Source organism: Corapipo altera, unplaced genomic scaffold, assembly GCF_003945725.1.
Source record: "Corapipo altera isolate COAL_440 unplaced genomic scaffold, ASM394572v1 22b, whole genome shotgun sequence".
Taxonomy (NCBI): Eukaryota; Metazoa; Chordata; class Aves; order Passeriformes; family Pipridae; genus Corapipo; species Corapipo altera.
This window is the reverse complement of record NW_020884876.1, coordinates 3,431,082-3,453,083: the sequence shown is the minus strand read 5'-3', so window position 1 is coordinate 3,453,083 and position 22,002 is coordinate 3,431,082. Positions and strand designations below refer to the sequence as shown.

At 39.2% G+C, this 22,002-nt stretch overlaps 1 protein-coding gene across 6 annotated transcripts in view; it reads right to left on the bottom strand.

Moving 5' to 3' along the window:
- TRMT9B (tRNA methyltransferase 9B (putative)) overlaps positions 1–22,002 on the bottom strand; it is a 124,135-nt gene that overhangs the window by 35,731 nt on the left and 66,402 nt on the right. The gene's annotated exons all lie outside the window — the stretch shown is intronic.

The window sequence follows — 22,002 nt, the reverse complement described above, 5'->3', positions numbered from 1 at the left end:
CGGAGCCCAACAGCACCCCCTGCCGACCATGACCGAGAACTGCAGGCCCTACACCTTCAGCGATCCAACAGCGCCCCCTGCAGGCAACGATTAGGACTGCGCTAAAGGACAGAGAAGTATTCCTTCAGACTTTTTGTTTTTCTAGGACTACTGTCTAGGGGTTTTTTTGTGTTCTGTTACTGTTTTTTGCCAACATGTATATATCTTTTAATAAAGGGTTGTTATTTCTTCTATTATTCCACACTTCCTCGATTGAAGCCCCTTAATTTTGAATTTACAATTGCTGAGAGAGAGGAGTTCAGTCTATCTCATAACTCATCCTCTTTAGCAAACATTCCAGTCTCATCAGACTGAGACAATTGTTAACTTGGAGTCTCCTCCTTGGGATACTGCCCCTTTCAGGTTCAAACTTAGGTTGAAGTTAAGTTTACAGTGCACAAGTCGATGCTCTGTTTGGCATTCTGCACTGGGCATCATGCGGGTGTGATGGATATTGCGGACATCTCTCTGTCGCACCAAGACATAATCAATGAGGTGCCAACACTTAGATCTAGGATGCATCCAGGTTGTCTTCAGACTATTTTTATGCTGAAAGTGTTAGTGATGGCGAGCTGTTGCTTCACACAGAATTCTAGCAGAAGGTGTCCATTATTGTTGCAGTTTCCAACACTATGCTTGCCTAAAACTCTTTTCCAGGCTTCAGAGTTCTTTCCTACTCTGGTGTTGAAATCACCAAGGATAATGATCTTATCATCTGCGGGAATCCTTTGGGTAAGGCGGTACAAGTCGGTATAAAATTTATCTTTTTTGGCAGGGTCAGCTTGGAGAGTTGGGGCATATATACTAAAGAGGACAACATGTTGCTTGTTGTGTAGTGGAAAGCATAAGGAGATAATGCAATCAGAATGACCTCTTGGCAGATTTTCAAGTTTAGGGACAATAGAGTTTTTTATCATGAAACCAACTCCTGAAAGATGCCTTTTGGTTCTGGGTTTACCTGACCAGAAGAGTGTGTAACCGGCACCACATTCTCAGAGGCTGCCTTCCTCGTGGAGATGAACTTCACTGAGAGCAGCAACATCAATGTTGAGACATGACAGTTCGTGGGCAATTAGGGCAGAACGGCGCTCAGGACGTCCGCTATCCGCAGAATCAAGCATGGTTCTGATGTTCCAACATGCAAGTGTCAATTTGGGTACACCTTTGAAGGCAGGTGTATGCCTTTGTTTCTTAGACTTTGTGTGACCATAAGAGAAGATGCCCGTTGGCCGCGCTTAACCAACTGGGTGAAGGGTGGAGATAAGCTTTGTTTAGGCCTAGCTTTTCTAGGCCCCTCTCCGAGTGGAGCAAACAGTGCTCTCCTTGAAAAAGGCTGCTTGGTCATTCAGGGTGCTGCCCAAAGAGACTGTCATCTCCAAGGTCAGTCTCAGGCGACCAATGTCCTGAACCGCCTGCATGCAGAGTTGGGTCTGTGGCTTCCAGTGCACCTTTCACCTGCCATTTCGACCCTCACCCGTCACTACAGGGCTTTACAAATGTGGATATCACCCTCAAGCCTGCGCAGTAGATTTTTTGGGTGAGATGCAGCATGCACAGAACCAGACCCACCCTTTAATCCCAAGGTTCATCTGCCAGGGCCTAGCGAGTTTGGACACTGACTGCGAGGTCCTTAGGACGTAGGTTTAATTAGAGTGTCCTTCTCTTAGATGGATGGCCTTACAGGGCTAAGCGAGCTCCATCTGCCCGGGTTTGGAATTAGAGTTGTCCTTCTCCTAGGATGACTGCCTGAAGGCTAGTGAGCCCATCCTGCCCATGGACACATTTTTATGTCCTTTCAGTTTTGACATGTCTGGCATGGGAGATCCTGCCGAAGGCATGTACCATCACCAGCATAGCTCACAACTACACAAGCTACTTCCCTACTAAAATGGTTAGAGTAAGCTTTTCACTCCCTACTTTTCCCCCAGCCACCTATACTCAAACCCAGGGATATTCCCAGGGACATTCCCTTGCCCTGAGCACCCTTTCAGGATGCTATACTTCCAAAACAAACCGTTCCTGGGCAGTAGCCACAGGTGAGCTAAAACAAACTGTTCCGGTCCCTGCACCCACCCAGGGCTTGGATACCTCCCATGGCCCCAGCTCAGCCTCAGTCACCCAAGCCCCAGAGAAACCCATTACCCACCCTTACCTTACCTTCCCCCACCGTGTTACTACAGGTCTTCCCTTGTACTGCCCACCCGCAACCCTCCAAGCAGGACTGCCCCAGCCATCCTCCCGCTGGTCTGGGGACCCCATGGTCCACCAGACCCCCTTGCCCCCAAAGCATGTAATTTCTTGGGTTTTAATACAACTTCGCAGCATCACTAGTTCTTGTATTTTTTGTATTACTCCACAGTTCGCTTTATATCATATAAATATATATGCCATATTTTAATAATAGAAACAAACAATCATAAATTTTCAGTGCTCTTCTCCAAGAACCATGCTAATTTCCCTAGTTTCTGTTTGGTATTGTTACAAATAAAATGTTTTTACTTTGTATACGTGTTCCACTTGTTCATTTAACTGTACTTTTCTGTTCTAAACAGACTTTCAATCTGTACTCATCACGAAACACTCTTCAAGCATTGAGTAGTATGAGGGTTATAGCATCAGTCAGTAGTCTCATGATTCTGCCTTGTCTACTCAGCTCAGCTCTCACACCTCAAATTCTTATCTGAGACTAGAGATCAGTTTAGTGGACATCTCAGCCCAAAAGGCCCTCTACCCCAGGATGTAGGAACTGAATTCAGCCTTTTGGCAAAAAGGTAGATTGTGCCACACCTTTTAAGCCTATCCTTACGTTTCTGTAACTTTTCCATAAGTATTGGTGACCTTCTTTAGGAGTCTTGAGAGAAAGTGGCACTCTCGTGGAGGAATATCATATGAACAAACTCTTCCAGAACTCATGCTGGTGTTGCATGCAGGATGTACAGTTGTCAAGATCAAAGGATCGCCCTAAGGTCAATGCAAAGTTTACATTCTGCTATGTACAAGCTTAGCTCAAAAAGGACTGACTGGCTGTTCCCAATGCAGGTAGCACATATTTCTGAAGTGACTGTACACAGGGAAAAGGAAACCTGTTCCTGTGTTACACCTCCAAATCCCACAAGTTTATTGTTATTACTGCTTTACTTCCAAGAATTTTCAGGGCTCTACAGAAAAAATTGCATTTCAACAATGGTTATGTGTTTGTCTACTCTGAGTAGAAGAGATGGCAAGTTTTGAAAGAATTTGCCTCACCTGGAGAAAAATTACTGGTCTGAAACACAAACTACTTGTTGGTCAGTGGCAAGCAGGTTCTTCATGTAACACTCTCCACTCTTAGGGACCATTATCCTGATGGGAATTCTCTGATCTCCAGACTGTACATTCCCAGTCCAAGGCTGCCACTAGGACATCAACAGACAAGGAGAAACAGGGTCAAGATTTTCACCCACAGAGAGGCCCCTCTAATCAGCACTACAGCCTTTATAATGTCTTCACAAAGGAAGCCACATCTAGGAAACTGATTTTTGCTGCCAGAAAGTTTTATCCATCCAGTCCAAGTTTGGTCAATAATGTGCCACTGTTGTGCTGCTTCACTGATTACTTTTGCTTCCGCAAAGTAGAAGTGAGTTCACTGGTTCTTATCTGTCTACACTTCCTTTCTTTCAGAGATAACAAGGCTCCTTGGAGAGGAAGACAACATGAAAAAATCACAAGGTATCAGTCAAGACGAGGAGAACTGCCATTCCAGAGCATCTTCTCTCAGAACTAAGGTGTAATATTTGATACCACCATTTACCTGCAGCTTCTTATACAAGCAGCTCCTACTTACCAGAAGATGCCTCAAATCACCATCAAGCCATGAGCTATAAATCTATATTGCGGAACTTGGTGCATTCCTTTCTACTTGGGCACATACTTGTGATTATTATGCTCATTTCTAGAAGGAGTAATTTTTTACTATCTGCAGTAAGGTAAACAATTAGTTTAAATATCTTTGAATATTTCATATTTTGTACAAAGTCTGGCAGAGAACATTTTAAATATAAACATTTACACTACACATATCAGTTATTGGTTTCCCTCTTTTATGTAAGAAGTCTTTATTAGTAAATATTTTCATTTTCCTTTATCTCACTTCTTTCAAAACTATAACACCTCTGTATTAGAAGACTGTATCCCTAGAATTTCAAATTTAAATACAATGAAAACAATAAAACTCTAGTTTTTCTCCAGCCCACACAATTTCTCAAACCTAATGTTTAAAGAGCTATTCCTTTTGGCAACTTTTCAGTTTATTAGCCTTCTTATTCTAGGAATCCCAGGGAAGTGATTTTAGCAAATTAAATTCCATAAGCACACATTAAAAAAATTATTTGCCATCTTGGTTACAATTTTAAATCATGATTGGATCACTCTGTTTACTTCCATTGTCAATAATTTTATTTTGGAAAGAATTTAAGAGAATATTAGCAGAATCTTTCCTTAGCAGTTTATTTGCCAATATTTTGCTATTGTAGAAAAGTAGGACCTTATAGGTCCCTATTTAGCATTTGAATTTAAAAAAAAAAAAAGACACCTCTAATGGATTCATCTCTGTTAACTTGGTAGCTAAAACTAACTGTCTGACCAGGTGTACTTACCTACCTAACAGTCCATACTCTCATATGGATAGCAGGCAGCTCCATCAGGCAATTTGTCCCACTCTAAAAAAGGTGGGATCATCTGCCTTCCAGGGGTGTCTCATACTGTGTGCTAAAAGGCTAATTCAACAAATAAAATTGGAGCACATGTTTAATGTGCTCCAATGATGTGCTCAGATGACTCTGGTCAATTAAGCGGAATATTGCCCCAACAAAGCTATCTGATTTGAGTAAAAAAGATAATTAAGTACAAGAGTACTGTTTTATACTTCTTCCAAAACCAGAAAGATAGCAAAAAGCAAATGCAGGGTCAGATTTCACTATCATCACTCACATTCAGTAGTGCTTCCTAGTTAAGTTGTTACTGGTTACCAAATCAAATGCGTCTAAAGAACTTTAGCAAAACCAGCTGTTTGAGAGTAAACATAAATTATTGACATAGTTCGTATTTGGATGACTAAAGGGATAGACCAAGTTGTTTATCCAAGGACCAAATTTAGACTCTGTCAATCAGAGTAGGCTACTTAATACATCTGATGATCTGAACACAAGTCTCAAGTCTCCCTTGCTGTGTGTAGTGCTATATATCTGCCCAGTTACAAGCCTGAAGTGCTTCTACTAGTTCAGATAATTAAATTTTAAATCTAATGTTCATATGAATTTTTAACCTGTCATGAAAACCTAGGGCTCATAAATCATTTACAATAACACATGAAGGCATTCTTTGCCATCTCTGACCAATTTGTCCCTTAGATCAACAAAAATCCTTTCAGAACTTTGAGATAAGCTAATATATGCCTTTGTAAAATATGCCTTTTTACAGATCCAGAAAAGGTAGCTCTGCTTTATATGAAACACTTACATCGGTTTACCACCAAAGATGGAAGGCGAAGTGGTACATATATACTTCTTAGGAAGGACCGTCTCAAAAAAGAAAATATAACATCCTTAAAGGCTAGACAGAGAAAGTTATTTTCCTTGACCATAAGAAGTATGGTGTCACCTGACCTAAAGAACAATCTTTGCTGTCATTACTGCTGATGTGGCAAGTTTGGTCTATTCTTTTGTTTCAATACTCATTTGTATCACCTTTGGAAGAAGGAACAGGCGACTTGGAAGGACTTCAAGGACATTGTGATATTATGCAGGGAGAAAATTAGAAGGGCCAAAGCCCAACTAGAACTTAATCTTGCTACCGTGGTAAAAGACAATAAAAAATGTTTATATAAATAACATCAGCAACACAAGAAGCCTCTCCAGCCTTTACTGGATGCAGAGGGAAACACAGTGACAAAGGATGAAGAAAAGGCTGAGGTACACAATGTCTTCTTTGCCTCAGTAAAGTCAGTAAGACCAGTTCTCAGAGTATCCAGCCCGCTGAGTTGGACACAGGAATGGGAAGCAAAATGAAGTCCCCATAATTCAAAGGGAAAGGGTCAACAACCTGCTACACCACTTAGACCCACAGAAGTTCACGGGGCCAGATCGGATCCACCCGAGTGTACTATTGGAGCTGGTGGAAGTGCTCATTGAACCAGTTTCCATAATTAACTAGCAGTCCTGGCTAACTGAGAGGTCCCCATTTTCTGGACTTTAGTAAATTGGATGCCCATCTACAAGAAGGGTCAGAAGGAGGATCTGGGGAACTACAAGTCTGTCAGCCTGACTTCAGTGCCAGGGAAGGTTTTGAAACAGATCATCTTGAGTGTCATCATGTGGCACATACAGGACAACCAAAGGATCAGACCCAGCCATCAGAAAGGAAAGGCAGGTCCTGCTTGACAAATGTGATTGCCTTCTATGACAGTAGACTTCAGCAAAGCCTTTGATTCTGTCTCCCATAGCATTCTCCTGGAGAAACTGCCTGCTCATGGCTTGGATGGGTATACGCTTCGCTGGGTGAAAAACGGGCTGGATAGCCAGGCCCAGAGAGTGGTGGTGACAGAGTTACATCCTGTTGACAGCCAGTCACTAGTGTGTTCCCCAGGGGTCAGTGTTGGGGCCAGTCCTATTTAATGTCTTTATTGACAATCTGGACAAGGGGATCGAGTGCAGCCTCAGTCAGTTCACATATTACTCCAAGTTGGGTGGGAAAGTTGATCTGCTGGAGGGCAGGAAGGCTCTGCAGAGGGATCTGGACAGGCTGGATTGATGGGTCAAGGCCAATGGTATGAGATTCAGTAAGACCAAGAGCTGGGTCCTGCACTTGGATCACAACAACCTCATACAATGCTACATGTTTGGAGAAGAGTAGCTGGAAAGCTGCCCAGCAGAAAAGGACCTTTGGCGGTGGTTGACATTGGGCTGAACATGAGCCAGCAGTGTGCCCAAGTGGCCAAGAAGGACTGTGGCATCCTGGTTTGTGTCAGTAACAGTGTGGGCAGCAGGACCAGGGAAGGATTGTCCCCCTGTATTTGGCACTGGTGAGGCTGTACCTCAAATCTTGTATTCAGTTTTGGGTCCCTCACTACAAGAAAGACACTGAGGTGCTGGAGTGTGTCCAGAGACGGGCAAGGAAGCTAGTGAAGAGTCTGCAGCACAAGTTTTATGAGGAGAGCCTGAGGGAGCTGTGGTTGTTTAGTCTGGAGAAAAGGAGGTTCAGGGGGAACCTTATTGCTATCTACAACCACCTGAAAGGAGGTTGAAGCCAGATGGGGGGTCAGTCTCTTCTCCCAGATAACAAGTGACAGGACCAGAGGAAATAGCCTCAAGTTGCTCCAGTGGAGGTTTAGATTGGATATTAGGAAAAAGTTTTTCTGGAAAGGTTTGTCAAACACTGGAGCAGGCTGGTCAGGGAAGTGGTGGATTTCCATCCCTGGAAATGTCCAAAAGGCGGTGGATGTGACCCTAGTGGATATGGTTTACTGGTAAACATAGTGGTGCTGGGGCAATGGTTGGACTCGATCTTGGAGGTCTTTTCCAACCTTATTGATTCTATGGTTCTATAAAAGAAAAGGAGAACAGAAACATGTTGAAATATCACATTCTTTAGTCATTACTTTTCAAAGAAGTTTAGTTATAAAGATGTCCCCTACAAAGCGATCTACAGATGCATAAGTAATTTCACTGTAGACAGTTACGTTCATTTAGCATAAAGCATCAGTGACAGAAAGAAACAAAGAAATGTGAGTTTTCTCATCTTCTAGTGAGTTTTCAGTAACATTGTTGAAAAGAGAAGCAACTTCAGTTGTAGCTGCAGATAAAAATCCCTATTTTTAAAATCTGACAGAACAGTTCTCTTGTAACTTCCTGTCCCTGTGGCGGTTTCTGAGGGACAACATCTTGTTGTACAGCCTCAGACTGCTTTTTCCAACCCTTGCTTCCTACCACAAATGTTCTAGGTTGCATTTTCAGGAATGGCCATTACTCTCGAGATACAAGCCATTTGTTTTAGCCTTGTCTGCCTGTATATCTATTGTAAGTCCCTAATGGCTCTGACATCAATATCTAACCCTTTGCTCACCATCTTGAGCAGAACTGAAACACACAGGGCTTAATATATTTACCAAGAAGATTGTGTCAGACGAACACTGAAAGACAGCTTTATTGATTCTCTGAATATAAGACTAAATTTTTGAAATAATGTGATTAGGTTTTTTCCAGAAAATTCTCTATAGGTAAAGATCCAAATAGTTTACATTTGGAAATCTAACTCCTAGGAAGAGGTAGATTTTTTTTTTCCCCCTAAAACCACAAAACCCATTATTCACATTTTCCAGAAGCCAGCTTAGGACAAGAGCCATGTACTGTCTTCTATGAATGCATCCTTATGTGGTTAAATCTCACCAGATGCCAAATTGTTAGTGCCATGAGACAGATAAATATCTAAAAGAGCAGAGCTTTCAATAATGAGCACTACATCTGTCTGAAGGAAGAAATCCCTCTGTATTCTTAGCCAAAGTCCCTTTGCTAAGGGACATTGCCTTCTGTCTTTGCCAGAGTATTGCCTTCTACTCTGCCAGAGTATTAGTCTAAATTTTCTGTCTTACCCCACTGCATAAACTGATTCTTAAAGCTCACATTAGCATCTTAGTAAAAAATATATAATTTCTTAATTGATAATATCCAGCAATTGGAGTTTTACACTTCAGATTCATTTCATTATTTCTGTCAAATTATCAGAAAGAGTTAATAAGGTTTAAATATTTTAAATAAAATATGAGCCATTAATTATTTGCCTTATTTTATGCTAGAAATTATGCATCCGATTATAATGGAAAAATATCTACCAGTGTATCTGAGTCATTCTCTATGATGTTATTGTAGTTAGTAACAGCCTTACTGGGACTGTCCAGGGAATAAGAAATGCTAATTACATTGTCTGGCTCTGACTGGCCTCATAGTACTTTACAAAAATAAAAAGCTATTGTATGTAGCCTGTTTAAATCCAATATAATAGAGTCTCATGAACAGAAGTTTAGAAAAATCCAAATGTGGTCTTTGCTATTTAAAGAATCTTGGAGACATTCAAGGAAGAATAATCATTTTAAAATGTGTGTTTGCTTTTTCAAGCTCTTCTGATTGCTTTGGCATGCTGGGAAGTAATAGAATTGTAACCACTGCAACGAAGCTTTCTTGAACAGAAACTGACATTCCTGACAAGTTGTTTTGATTTTTTCCTCTTCTTAATGTCCAATAGATTTGAACATAAATATGTAATTCACTGCAGAAAAAAGTGAAAGTCCTCAGACCTTTTATAAGAATAGTTTGGAACTGATGGGCTAATGGAATTTATTTTTCCTTAAACAAAAGAAGAAATCATATCTTACACATCATCTGCCATTCAAACCAGTATTTTCTTTGCCCACTCTCAAGTAAAGCAGACAAAACTCTTAATTTTCCTTGATAGCCTACCTGCTATTTTCCAGCATTTTCCATGGGAGAGAAGCAGTGAGGAAGATTTTAATTGCAATATGTTATGGTTTGCATGTCAACAATGAGCAGGACAGCCTATTTTTCCTTAAAAAGAATTGTGAAGATTACTAGATAAATGCAGCAGCTGCTTCTGAATCTGAGGAAAGGGTCTCAACAGGATATACCCAAAAAGTCTTCTGGAATTGAGATACAGAGTAAAGAGGTAAAAAAGGTAATAGAGGAGGTAATGAGGAGGCTGTACCTAACTCATGGAAAAAATGAACTTTACAGGGAAATAGGTCTCAATTTCTATACCTTGCTTCAGGTATGAGCTATATGTTTCTTTTCATGGGAGCTGAGGATCTGCTGGAATCCTGTTAGTGGTGAAGACTACACAGGCACTTCTAAACGTACAATAAAGGACCACATTTACATATTATATTCATTTACTACATGAATATACATCATAGGAAAAAAGAAAGATGTCAGTTTGCTGTGATCTGTGTCATAAAGTTCTTCACAGTATTCCAAATGTTTTATACAATATTTCATCCAATTCTCTGTGCAGTATTTTAATTTTAAGAAATCCTAGGGTTCTCCCTCATTGGATATTGTCTGGAAATTAATTACTCATGGGTTCTTATCAAAGTTTTAATAACATATCCTAGGGATTTATTGACAATCCTGAAAGAAACTTTGGCTGTGCTCAAGCTAAGCAGTAAGGCAACTACATTAACAGCTACATATTACACACATAACAGCTACATGTTACAGAGCCTCCCTGCTCATCTAGTACTTTCTCTAGTCTCCAAAAAATGCAAACAACCCAGTGACAATTGTGTCTCAATGCTATCTAATGCCATTAAACATCAGTGGTTAAATCCATGAAAAAAAAAAGATCTCCCATACAACCTCTAGATAGAATTCAACTTGGCTTTCTAAGACTTGATACATCGTGCTTAAAAAGAACAAACACATATATTCTAAAATATTTTAGGTATTAAAAAAACTCTACCTTTAATTCTGATCCACAACCAGTATAACCAGAAAACCCTTTCCCTCAATTGCTGTAGAATTATTGTTTCCTTAAGAATCTTTTACTTCTTACCTATATAGGGAGTTGCCTGGGTAGCTTCAGGAGTTCGGGATGTAGGACAGACGTGCATGAGTAACACACAAACCCAGCGTCATGGAGTCACATGGACATGGCTTTTTATTTCCCAGCAAACTGATTAGGGCCATAGTGCTGCCTCAAGTCTGCTCCAAGTATTAGCACATCACTATCTAAGCTAAAAAGCAAAGTATACAAAAATAGCTTGTCATCTCCTTTCCCTTCAAGGAAACGTTGATCTTGTCCCTCTTTGAGTTTCAGGCTTGTCACTGTTGAACACTCTGTTGGCCAGCCCTGAACTCCAGCTAACAGAGCCAGGTTGAGCTCATTCAGACATCTGTGTGTCTCTCTGCTGCATCTCCCAGTATGCCTGACTTTGAGAAGATGTTTGACCAACAAGGAGCCAGCTAGCATCCAGCTGGGTCTCACAGCTCAGGCTCTGCTCCAGCTCAGAGCATCTGTTCTGCTCCAGATGAGCTGTCCCTCAAAGCAGAACAGCTGTACTCCTCTGACAGTCATTTCAACTAAAGTGCCTGCCCAGACACACTACAAGCCAAACTGGCAGTGATTAACAGGCAACTATAACATAGCATTTCATCTCAACTCCTTCTTGTCACGTTTCTGACATATACATCCCTCAAAAGAATTGGCCTCAGGCTACGTTATGGGATTCAGGTCCCATTTCAGGTTGTGTCTATACTCACTGTACAAAAATAGACTCTCATGGCTTCTCTCAGAAATGTGTATGTCACAAAATGTCTGTTTACTCCCACAGATCCAAGAGAAACTTCCCCGTCTAAGTGAGAGACCACAAAACCAGAAATAAAATACTGTATCAGGCTTCAGAACACCTTCATTGAAGAAGAGGGCAAGAGGCAACAGATTTCTTCCTGCTGCTTCTCCAACGTGTCCCACTACACTCCTGATTAATGTACAGCAGTCCTACAGTATGGACACAAGGCCATATCTAGTGATCAGAGGAAAATACAATATTCCAACATCAAAACACATCAGGAAATATTTTGCTGACCTTTGTATTTGAAAGCACTAAGGACCTGTAGAATTAAGCTTTGAAAGCCTAGATTTACTCTTTGCTCCTCTTCAACCACTCTGAAGTCAGAACTACCAACACTAGAGAAATAACTACCAAATTTACAGGACTAAAAAGTCATGAACTTAGCTCTGTAACTGTTGAATGATAGTCAATATTCAAGTGAAGCAATTCACATGCATGAAGATTTTCATGTGTGTACATTTTGCAGAATCACAATTTATTGAGACATCCTAGTGAATAAGGATCTTCTGTTAAAATCCTTTTAAGCAGTTGTGTGAATGGATGTTAGCATGATTGGAACACAATTCCTCCGTGAGTTATCTTCACCGTTCTGCAAAATAGAAATGCTATTACAAGAAGATAGTGAAAATGAACAATTAGATGTAGAGTTACAGGTGATATGCCCAGATATTTCGGTATTTTTCTAGAGGGCGCATCATTATTACTGTCGCCTTCCTGAGGTAAAAGGTGATTCTTGTAGAACAATTATAAATGCAAGAATCTTAGGGTAACTCTTTCTTACGTTACTGTGATTCTCCTATGCGTTTTGCAAATATCCAGTATTCAGCTCAGTTATATAAATTTCCCTTTAGATGGCAATCTTCAAGAGATTTCAGAGGAAGAGGTGGGTTTTGAAGTCTGTGCTTACAGACATGAGACACGTTTTGCTGCACAGCCCTTCCTTAGTTGTGTTGCTTAATTTCAGGGCTCAATGCTGCTATTATTGACTAAATTGCATATTGTATCTACTTTAATAAAACCAAGTACATTCTTCTGGAATGGAGATATTTAAGCATATCAAAATTATCTAGTGTCCTTGGTCTCATTATACCAACATGGCTCCCTCAGGCCCCCAAATAATGAGAAGAAATAAGGCATAATGTCTGATATTCCCATGAGCTGATCCTGCTCATACAGCACCTGTATCCCTGCCTATCCCACTGTAAACCTGAGAGAACTGCACTGAGAACAGTGGGGTTAGACTGTGACCTTCCACTGCCACTATTCCATCTACAAGGTTAATTAAGAACTTACTTTCTAATAAAGAAGACTATATAAATACATAACCTGATCCATGGGCATTTTGCCTTTGCCATAATACCTAATACAATTTACACAAATACATGTTTTGTGCTGTAGACAAATAAATGTTTCTGTTTCTGACCCAGAGTTTCATGACAAAAAAAAATTGTCAAAAGAGTTATCCACTGCACAACAGCTTTGATATACTGCAGTTGACAGCATGTTAATTGTCTTCAGTTCCTCTACTGGTAAATTTAGTCACTTATTTTCATCGCTGTACATAAGGATCTTCAATAATAATCACAAATCCTTGAAATCCTCAAGGTTTCTCCATTTTTATTTTTTATACATGAAAATATTAATGATATCCATAAATACAAAAATCATCAAGTAGAATTCTGAGTAAAGTATAATTTTTGAAAACAGCTTAAGGAATGAGTTCATTTTCAATAGACTTCCAAGGAGACTTCACAGAAATTTATTGAACAGAATACTTCTAAACACTGCAGCCATTGGCTTACATTTGGATCAAAGTACTCTAAGATTGCACAAACCTTACATTGGGGTCAATAATATTTCTAAATGTGGTATCAAATTTAAATAAGAACTGAAATTTTTTTACTTGGAAGTTTGGCATTATCCGGCAAAAGCAAACCGCATCTTCAGTGCACATATCCAGCACTGTGCATGAGGCAAAATAAGCAGTTTTCTGTGGAAGCCAAAGACAAGCTGATTTGTCTCCTAAATTTTCTACTTGGACTTTGAAAAGGACAAATTCTTTTACCTGGATAAACTATGATTGGTTCAAGATTGAATTAGCAGCAGAAATGGCTTTAAATATATCATTAATTTTATTATTGCTACTTAAAACATTAGCCATCCTACCACGCTAACAGGTCACTGTATATTATCTACCATCTTGTCTAATATGCAATTTTTATGTCAGGTGGATGTAAAAAAATAAGTAGTGATAATATTATTTCGTTCTAGCTGAGGAAGCCTTGGTTCGCTCTTTAAAGCAGTGTAGTACTTTGAAGTAAAAGGTAAACTTCTTATGATATTAAAGGCAACAGATTTTAGCCCAACATAGAGGACACAGGAAGTAATTCCTTCCCAGTATAACTAGAGGACAGAAATATACTCTCCAAGAATAATTAGAGAACACTTAAAGTCAATTTGGTCTCATTAATATTCTTTTGTATATGAATTTATCCCTTAAAATAATAATAGTAGTTCTGAACATTCAACAACTTATTTTTTTTCTACAGCAGTATGCAAGAAGTGAGTGAGAAAAAGAGAGGGAAGAAGCTAATAATTACTATGGATGTAACACCCAAGAGGGAAGGCCAAATCAATGCAACACTTAGATGCTCTAAAGTGACTTCAAAGTGAAGAGGGAATTATGCCCTATTATGTTTACTTAACATTATGAAAATGTTCTAAAATGTACTAAAAAAACCCACAGGTTTGGCATCACACCTACAAACAGGAACCATATGGCCCATAAGAACCATAACATTTGGAAAAATAATGACACAAAGTAGAAAGGAAAGAGACGAAAAACGGAGTAGAGAAGGTTTAGCTAATATCCACTGAACATCAGAACATCATGGGTAATTTGTTAAAGTACTGCAAGTCCTGGGCTTCCATTCAAGTGTGAGAGTTAATGACAGCTGAGTTAGCCAAGAGACTGTACTGGCAATCTAGGATTAGACTGTTTCTGAAAGAGCACAATCTGTAGGACCATATACCATGTGATTTCCCTTCCTCAACTTAAAAGCCCCCTATCTAAATAGGACAAGCTCATATTCAAAACAAAATCTTTTGCAAGCCACCCTTAAGTCCATCATCAGCTATTGTTCTAATACAAGAGTTTCACTTAGCCACTTCTATCAGCTCCTAGGTTCTCTCTCTTCTGTAAGAACAAGGACAATACATGGAAAAATAGAATAACTGAATCATAGAATTATTTAGGTAGGAAAGACCTCTAAGTTCATTGAGTCCAACCATTAACCCAGCACTGCCAAGTCCACCACTAAACAGTGTCACTAAGTGCCACATCTACACATCTTTTAAATAGTAAAAACCAATCACCAATACCCATCATCCAAGTGTCTGATGACATCCTCCTTTATGCTTTTCCTGATAGTATCTTCAAAAGTCATTTTCTGAAGCACTTGCACTCTTGTAATTGTCTTTGTTTCCTTAGAGCTGGGGTTTAGCACAGCAAAAAGTTTTTCAAAGTTATCCCAAATGCTGAATGGAAGCTGTATGATCCTTTATAGCTTCAGTGCAAACTGTTCTATATTCCTTGCCAGCATGCTACACTTTGAGGTTTTCTTCAGGGTGGGGACACTTTTTGTTTTCAGAAATCCTTTTATATCTGGGGAAAATATCAATAGGATACTCTGAAAGGGGAGCTGCATTACTAGTCCACTTCTGTGCTAGGTAACTTATCACCTGGAGTACTGTGTCCAGTTCTGGGCCCCTCAGTTCAGGAAGGATATTGAGGTGCTGGAGTGGGTCCAGAGAAGAGCAACAAGGCTGGTGAAGGGACTCAAGCACAAGTCCTATGAGGAAGGCTGAGGGAGCTGGGGTTGTTCAGCCTGGAGAAGAGGAGGCTCAGGGGAGACCTCATCACTCTCTACAACTACCTGAGAGGAGGTTGTAGCCAGGTGGGGGTTGGTCTCTTCTCCCAGGCAATTATCAGTAAGACAAGAGGGCATGGTCTTAAGCTGTGCCAGGGGAGGTTTAGGTTGGATATTAGGAAGAAATTCTTTACAGAGAGGATAATCAGGCATTGGAATGGGCTGCCCAGGGAGGTGGTGGATTCTCCGTCCCTGGAAGTTTTTAAGATGAGATTGGATGTGGCACTTAGTGCCATGGTCTAGTAACCACAGCGGTGTTGGATCAAGGGTTGGACTTGATGATCTCGAAGGCCCCTTCCAACCCAACTGATTCTATGATTCTATGAACTCAAAATGACTGGTCTGTGCATCAGTTTCCCTATCTGTAAAATCTCTATGAGAGTACTTCCCGTCTTTGGTGAACTTTCAGATGAAAAGCACCAAACTTATAAAGCAGCAGTGACTTATAGCTTCTCTAAGTCTCCCTTCTTCTACTACCAATTTGCATACGAGTCCAGTTCTTTTTTTCTGAAACAAGAGCAGATTACAGAAAATAAGCACATGCACACACAAGGAAACAATTTTATTAATTTCCAGGGATACCATAAAATCCTGTCATTTCCCCACTCATCTTTAGAAACAGGTAAGAACATACAGAATTGCTCTAGAAATAGATTACAAAGTGCACACACCATACAAGATATTTTCTATAGTTTTTTCTAGTATGTCTAATATGTCAAAATCGTTCAACATTAGAACTGACCACATGCTGACATGTAATGTGCCTGTTTACCCATTCTCCCAAATATTCAACAGATTTTCAGTTCAGACCAACCTGTATGACTGTGTATCCTATCTCCACCCAGAAAAGCTCAAACAATTTCATGAGTGATTCCTGTCTCAAACCCTTGTCTTACATGTGTTCTCCATAACTCTGATAACACTGAATTTGAAAATACGAGGATTCAGTTTTGCAGCTAGACTGAAGATAAATGCTTCCTGCCTTGCTATAGTTGGCACCACTATCAGAGATACAGCCTCTTGTGTTTCTTAATTTCACATTTTTCTGCTGCCATTTCCATTCTGAGGTGTCAGTATGGTTTTGTTTATAGACTTTTAACAGCATCAGTAAATGTTTAGTGTCCCAAAAGCCTTTAGTTACCATGTCCAATATTGTGAAATTAATGCCACCCATTAATTGTGGACTTGTCTTGAATTTGTCCTTGTCACATTTCACTGGCCTCCCTCATATCTTAAGGTCATGAAAAATAGTTTTGACAATCTGTCATTTGACATATGTACCAGCACAGTGAGCAGATGGCCTAACATGGGTGAGCTTGCTGGAACATTATTTTTATGCTGATTACTTAACAGCACCCTAAGATTTTACTGCTCAGGATTTTGTTCTGCCAGCAATAGACAATGCAGCAGCACAGTTTGTTTATTATCAGTAAGGTAGAGAGTTAAATCCTTTTAAAAGGCAAGCTTCTGGCTATAGAGCATTACATTTTACTCTGATCTAGGATGTTGGCATTACTTGCTTGGAGGGCATTACCTTCCAAAATTAACTTATCGTCTCCTGGCAACCAAACTGCTCTTGCTAGAATGCCAAAAAGCCTTCTGCAGTGACCCGACAGAGGAGGTAATGCTAATTCTCTTTATTTCCATCTTGAATTAAGGCCAGTGGAAACTACTTCCTCATTTTTTTTCATTGCAAAGCTAATTGCTGAAAGTGTTACACAGTTTCTACTGTATTGTAACACAGAGAAGGATCTCTTCCTCTGGCTCTGTATCAAATGATATGATGTAATATGTCTAATTGTATATATTCCTAACTGTATTTAGCTTGCCAGCACCTGCTACAACACAGGATAAGCCTTGTTGTTAACCCACTTGCCTTCAAACTGGTGTTCAGTGTATGTCCAGATTTTCTTTATTCAGTATCCACAGATGTTGTCATCATCCCACTGATCAGAATCTCCAATCCATTGGTAAGAAAGCACATCAGATCTCTAGGAGACCTGGAAGGCCAGATAAAGATGATGATGATGGCAAGCAGACAATATCAGGAGAGAAGGAGGAGAACAGAAAGATGAAATCATCCTTGTTGATTCTCTTGACAATGTTTTTGAAACATTTCTCAATTTTTGGTTGGTCATTTTTGATAGCTCTCTGTGTTGTGGTCTAACCAGAAACAGCTGCAGTATCAAATAGGCAAATGCTATTGAAGCCTTTCTGCTGCTGTATAAAGTCTTAGAGAATAAATCAAACTGATGAATATGTCAGTAGAGTTTACTTACATAATTTTGTTTCATTGCCAAGAATAAGACTTATGTCTTTTTAATAGTCTCACAGTCCTGCACCTTGAATATTTTTCTTTTGTTGGTAAAAAGAGGTGAATTGCAAAAATTTCTTCTACAACAAAAACTTAAAATATGGGTACACTTATACACACACACAAAACACATGAAACCCTAAGAAGTTAATATATGGATAAAAGCCAGAATTACCAGAACTTAGCAAGTAGTTACCCAATTTTCTGAGAACATCTCTGTAGAACTCATATCCTGAGGCTATGCCATAGATCATAGCAGCCAGAGATAAGGTGCTATGGATCAGAATAAAATTTTCAGTATCAATATTAAACTTCTCTCTGTTTATCTCTCATGTATAAAAATAGCTGTAGCTCCCAGGGCTGACTTAATAGCTCTGTTAAAGAACTGTTCACACTTTCCAACGACATTATTAATATAAAAGACATTAAATTCTACTGCTAAGTAACTGGATGTACATCATCTGAAACATAACGCCTCAGTGCTAGAGCAGATAAACATCAAAACACATATCAGAGTGTGATGGAACTAACATATGATTTAACAAGTATTTTCCATAAAGGAAAATCTACTAAAAGTCCCAGAAGGATATCTGTATAACTTGTCATGAGTTCACTATGAAAACCTATTCTCTAGTGCTGAGCTTCCTCTGCTTTTGCAGTAAACAAATGTACTGACAGAACACAGGCTGTACATCTGCTCAAGCAGGGTCAGAAACACGCAAGGTTTGTATTCCAACTGTGGGCCTATGAGCAGGAACAGGAGGAAACAGTTGTTAGGGTAGCATAAAACGCCAAAATGGTCCTTCCCTATCCCCTCTGAGGGAAAGGGAGCAGCTCACCAGTCACACCATGCTGACTTAGAATAGTCAGCAAAAACAAATTATTGAGAGAGCTACTGCTGAGTACAGTTTAAAACACGACATACTTCTTGATGTGTTGTTCACATGACTATGCTGGAAGAGATATCTTCTGCTGCAGTGCTACCTGATTTTGCCTCTCCCCCCAGGGACCTCAGCCAGCATGCCAGGTAACAGTATCACCATACAGTATGGGGAATGCAGTGAAATACCTGAACAGGCAGGCATGGATAGAATGCATTCATGCCACAGTGGGAAACTCAGGAGCCCATCCAGGCCAGCGACCTCCCCAGCAGTCTGCCTGTGTTCCAATAACACCACACAAGGTGAGTCTGGGCTCAGACACAGGCTGAGGACTTGCATTTAAAATAATGCATAGAAACAGAATGTGCTTTGTTTCCCTAAGAACTTTCCCACTAAGGCAGCCACAAAGTTGGATGATCTCATATGCTTGTTTTTCCTACTTGTCAGGTTCCCCAAATTCACTTCTATATGCAAAATTGCCACTCAGAAACAGATTAATCCCCTGAGCCCCATATCTTTGGAAATCCACATGAAGCCATTTAAAAGAAAAGCTGTTCTAATTCTTTATTAGTAGTTAAAAGTGAATCTGAAGAGATGAACACTACAACCATCCATTACCTGAAGCTGTCAAGGTAACAGCTGCCCAAAAGATTGCCTTTCATCACAAATACTAAAAACTACATGTGTTAGTTAGCTGGCTACTCACAAGTCCTTTCTTTCTTGGTGCTCTTCCCAGGACAGTTTTTCTATTAGTTTTTCAAGAGCAATGTAGCGCTAGCCCCAAATCAAGAGGGATGGTTTTAATTGCATGTTTATATATTATTTATTTATCTTTCAATAGGCATATAATTACTTCCAACTCACCTCTCAATTTCCTCATCCAGAATGGTTAATTTCTCTTCTGAGACAAACATATCACCTCTCTAATTTTAATTCTGTGAAAATACATTGCTTATCTTTATCTTGAGAAATTTTAATGAACTACTTTTGTATTTCCAAAACATCTGCCTCTTTCTTTTTTTTTCCCCCTACATTGCATAGCTCTAAAAGAAGGCATTAGATCTTCTCTTAAACCAGAACAGATTTTCCCCAAGAAAGAATTTCTGGCACTAAGAAATTTGACTTGCTCTAAGGATTTTCCAAGCATCTTACAGGGCATAGTCCTGAAGACTGAACAGAGATTTAGAGGCAATTGCCTTGGAAACGATGAATTCATTTCTGTATAAATATTAAAAGGACACCTCTGGTTCACAGACTTTGGTGTGCATAACAGAAAATCATTCACCAGACATATTGGCAGTTGGGGTGAACTCTGCTAACAAAAAAACAAGCAGTCTAGGAACTTCAGTGCATTTCTTATAGGCATCTGAAAGCTTATTATTTTTCTTTTCTTTATTTCTTTCCTGTAAGGATCCTCTGTTAATCTTGAACAGCCCTGTCATTTTGTGCCTTAAAAATTGCCAGTGCTAATCAGTGATGAAATCCAGCATCCCTGTGATCTTGCTTCTTGATACAGTGCCTCAAAAGAACTCATTAGACTTGATCTATATACAATATCATCCAATATCAGTCCCAAAGTAAAGAAACACCATCATTTTTTTTTTTATGAATACAGGCAGGAGAAACACATTAACTTCTGTAAGACAGAACAAAAGGTGCTAAAGGAGTATTTTTGACAAGAAAATTCCCATTATGGGAAATATCAACCTTTGCATATACAGCATTTTTTTTCTTCTTCTAGACAAGTTTCACACAGTAATTGCTCTTTTCAACACCTAACTGAGAAAAGTACAGGTTCAGGAGATTCTGGCATTTAGTCTTCTCGTCATTTCACACTTGGACCATCCTGCATAAGCTGAAATGCTGTATTCACCTGGCAGTTACTAGCAGTTACTGGTTTCAGAGTAAAAAATTATATGACTAATGCCAGAGTTCCAGTGTAAAAACTTCCACTGAATGTTTGAAAATATCTCATGTAAACCCATTAAATAATCATAGCCAAAAATGGACTGTCGCTCATATACTTTAGATAGAAAACAGTGCTATCAAAGTTTCTTCTGTTTTTCCTGTCTATACCAATGAAAATAAAAGCTGAACCTGCAAGAATACTTTTTTATTATTATTTTTAATCTAATTGCTTGATGAGCTCTAATAGATTGGACAGAACTCATTTGTCTTTTCTGATACTCAGGCTTCACAACCATCATACTGACATGAGTTTATGCAAAAGAAGGCAACAATGTCCATAATATGCATAAAATTAATTAATCTGCTTTATAATTTATCTTATTAATGTGATAATTCTGAAACACGAACTTGAAAGGATGATGCTTATATCTGAGGATATAAATCTCTTGTTTGTAAAACAATATTAAGTAAACCTCAGAGACATACTGACAACTTTTTGAAAATCATGTCAGATTCTTATTAATTAAATCTGAGGATATCACATCAATACTTCTAATGCTTAAAACTGTTTCTAGAAGACAATTAATGACCTCAGCTTTTAATTTGATGCTAAAGAACATATCTCAAGGAAGCTGGATGAATTTCAGACTACAAAAGAAAGGATAAAGAATGTTTTAGGTGTCTTAAAGGTAAATCTGCTTGGGAAATTAACCTTCATAGCCTAGTTCACCATCCTGTAGTAACTCTTCCATGTAGATTACCTTGAAGTACACTAAACAGAGACTACCTCAAGCAATGGCATTTCTAAATGACTTATTCTCAGAGTTAACACTTTCAGTAATTTACTCTCAGAGTTAATATTGTTCCAACAGGAATGCAACCTGTGAATACAACACCCAAGCTAGCCTGCTGTGCTGAGGTATGTATGGGCTTATAATGCTAAGCTCTGATTTTAGCAAGAAAAAGCTCATTTACTACCTCATAAATCATTATAAGAGGACATTCCATTTTCAAGACAGCTTTCACTGTTAAAGAAATATTCAGATAGCACAGTTATGAGTTCTGGATAACCCCCTAGCTAAATAATATTCCATTCCTTTTATGCTAGTTTATCACAAAGACAAAATACTTCTTCATTTCCTTCATTAAAAATAACATCCCTATGCTCACAGCTGTTTTATCTGGAGCACTGAGGAGAAAAAAGGAAGCAATTCCTTATCATCAAATTTACATGACTTCTGAATATGCCTCTGGGTGATGCATCTAACAAGACAAGGACAAGAAGTATGGTATAATTCTTCACAGGACATTTCTCATTAAGTTAGTTGAAATAAATCAAGTACCCAGATGAGCTTAGCACAAGACAGTGCCCCTTTAAAACTGGAAAATACGTGCCTAGCCATAAATTTGGTCTTCATTGTATTAGCTTGCAGTCTCTGAACAGGAGTTTGGAAGTCTCTTTCTATATAATAGGTACTGTAACTGAACAAGCTACACTTATCACAGAAAAAAAGTTATGATGACAGAGGGCACAGT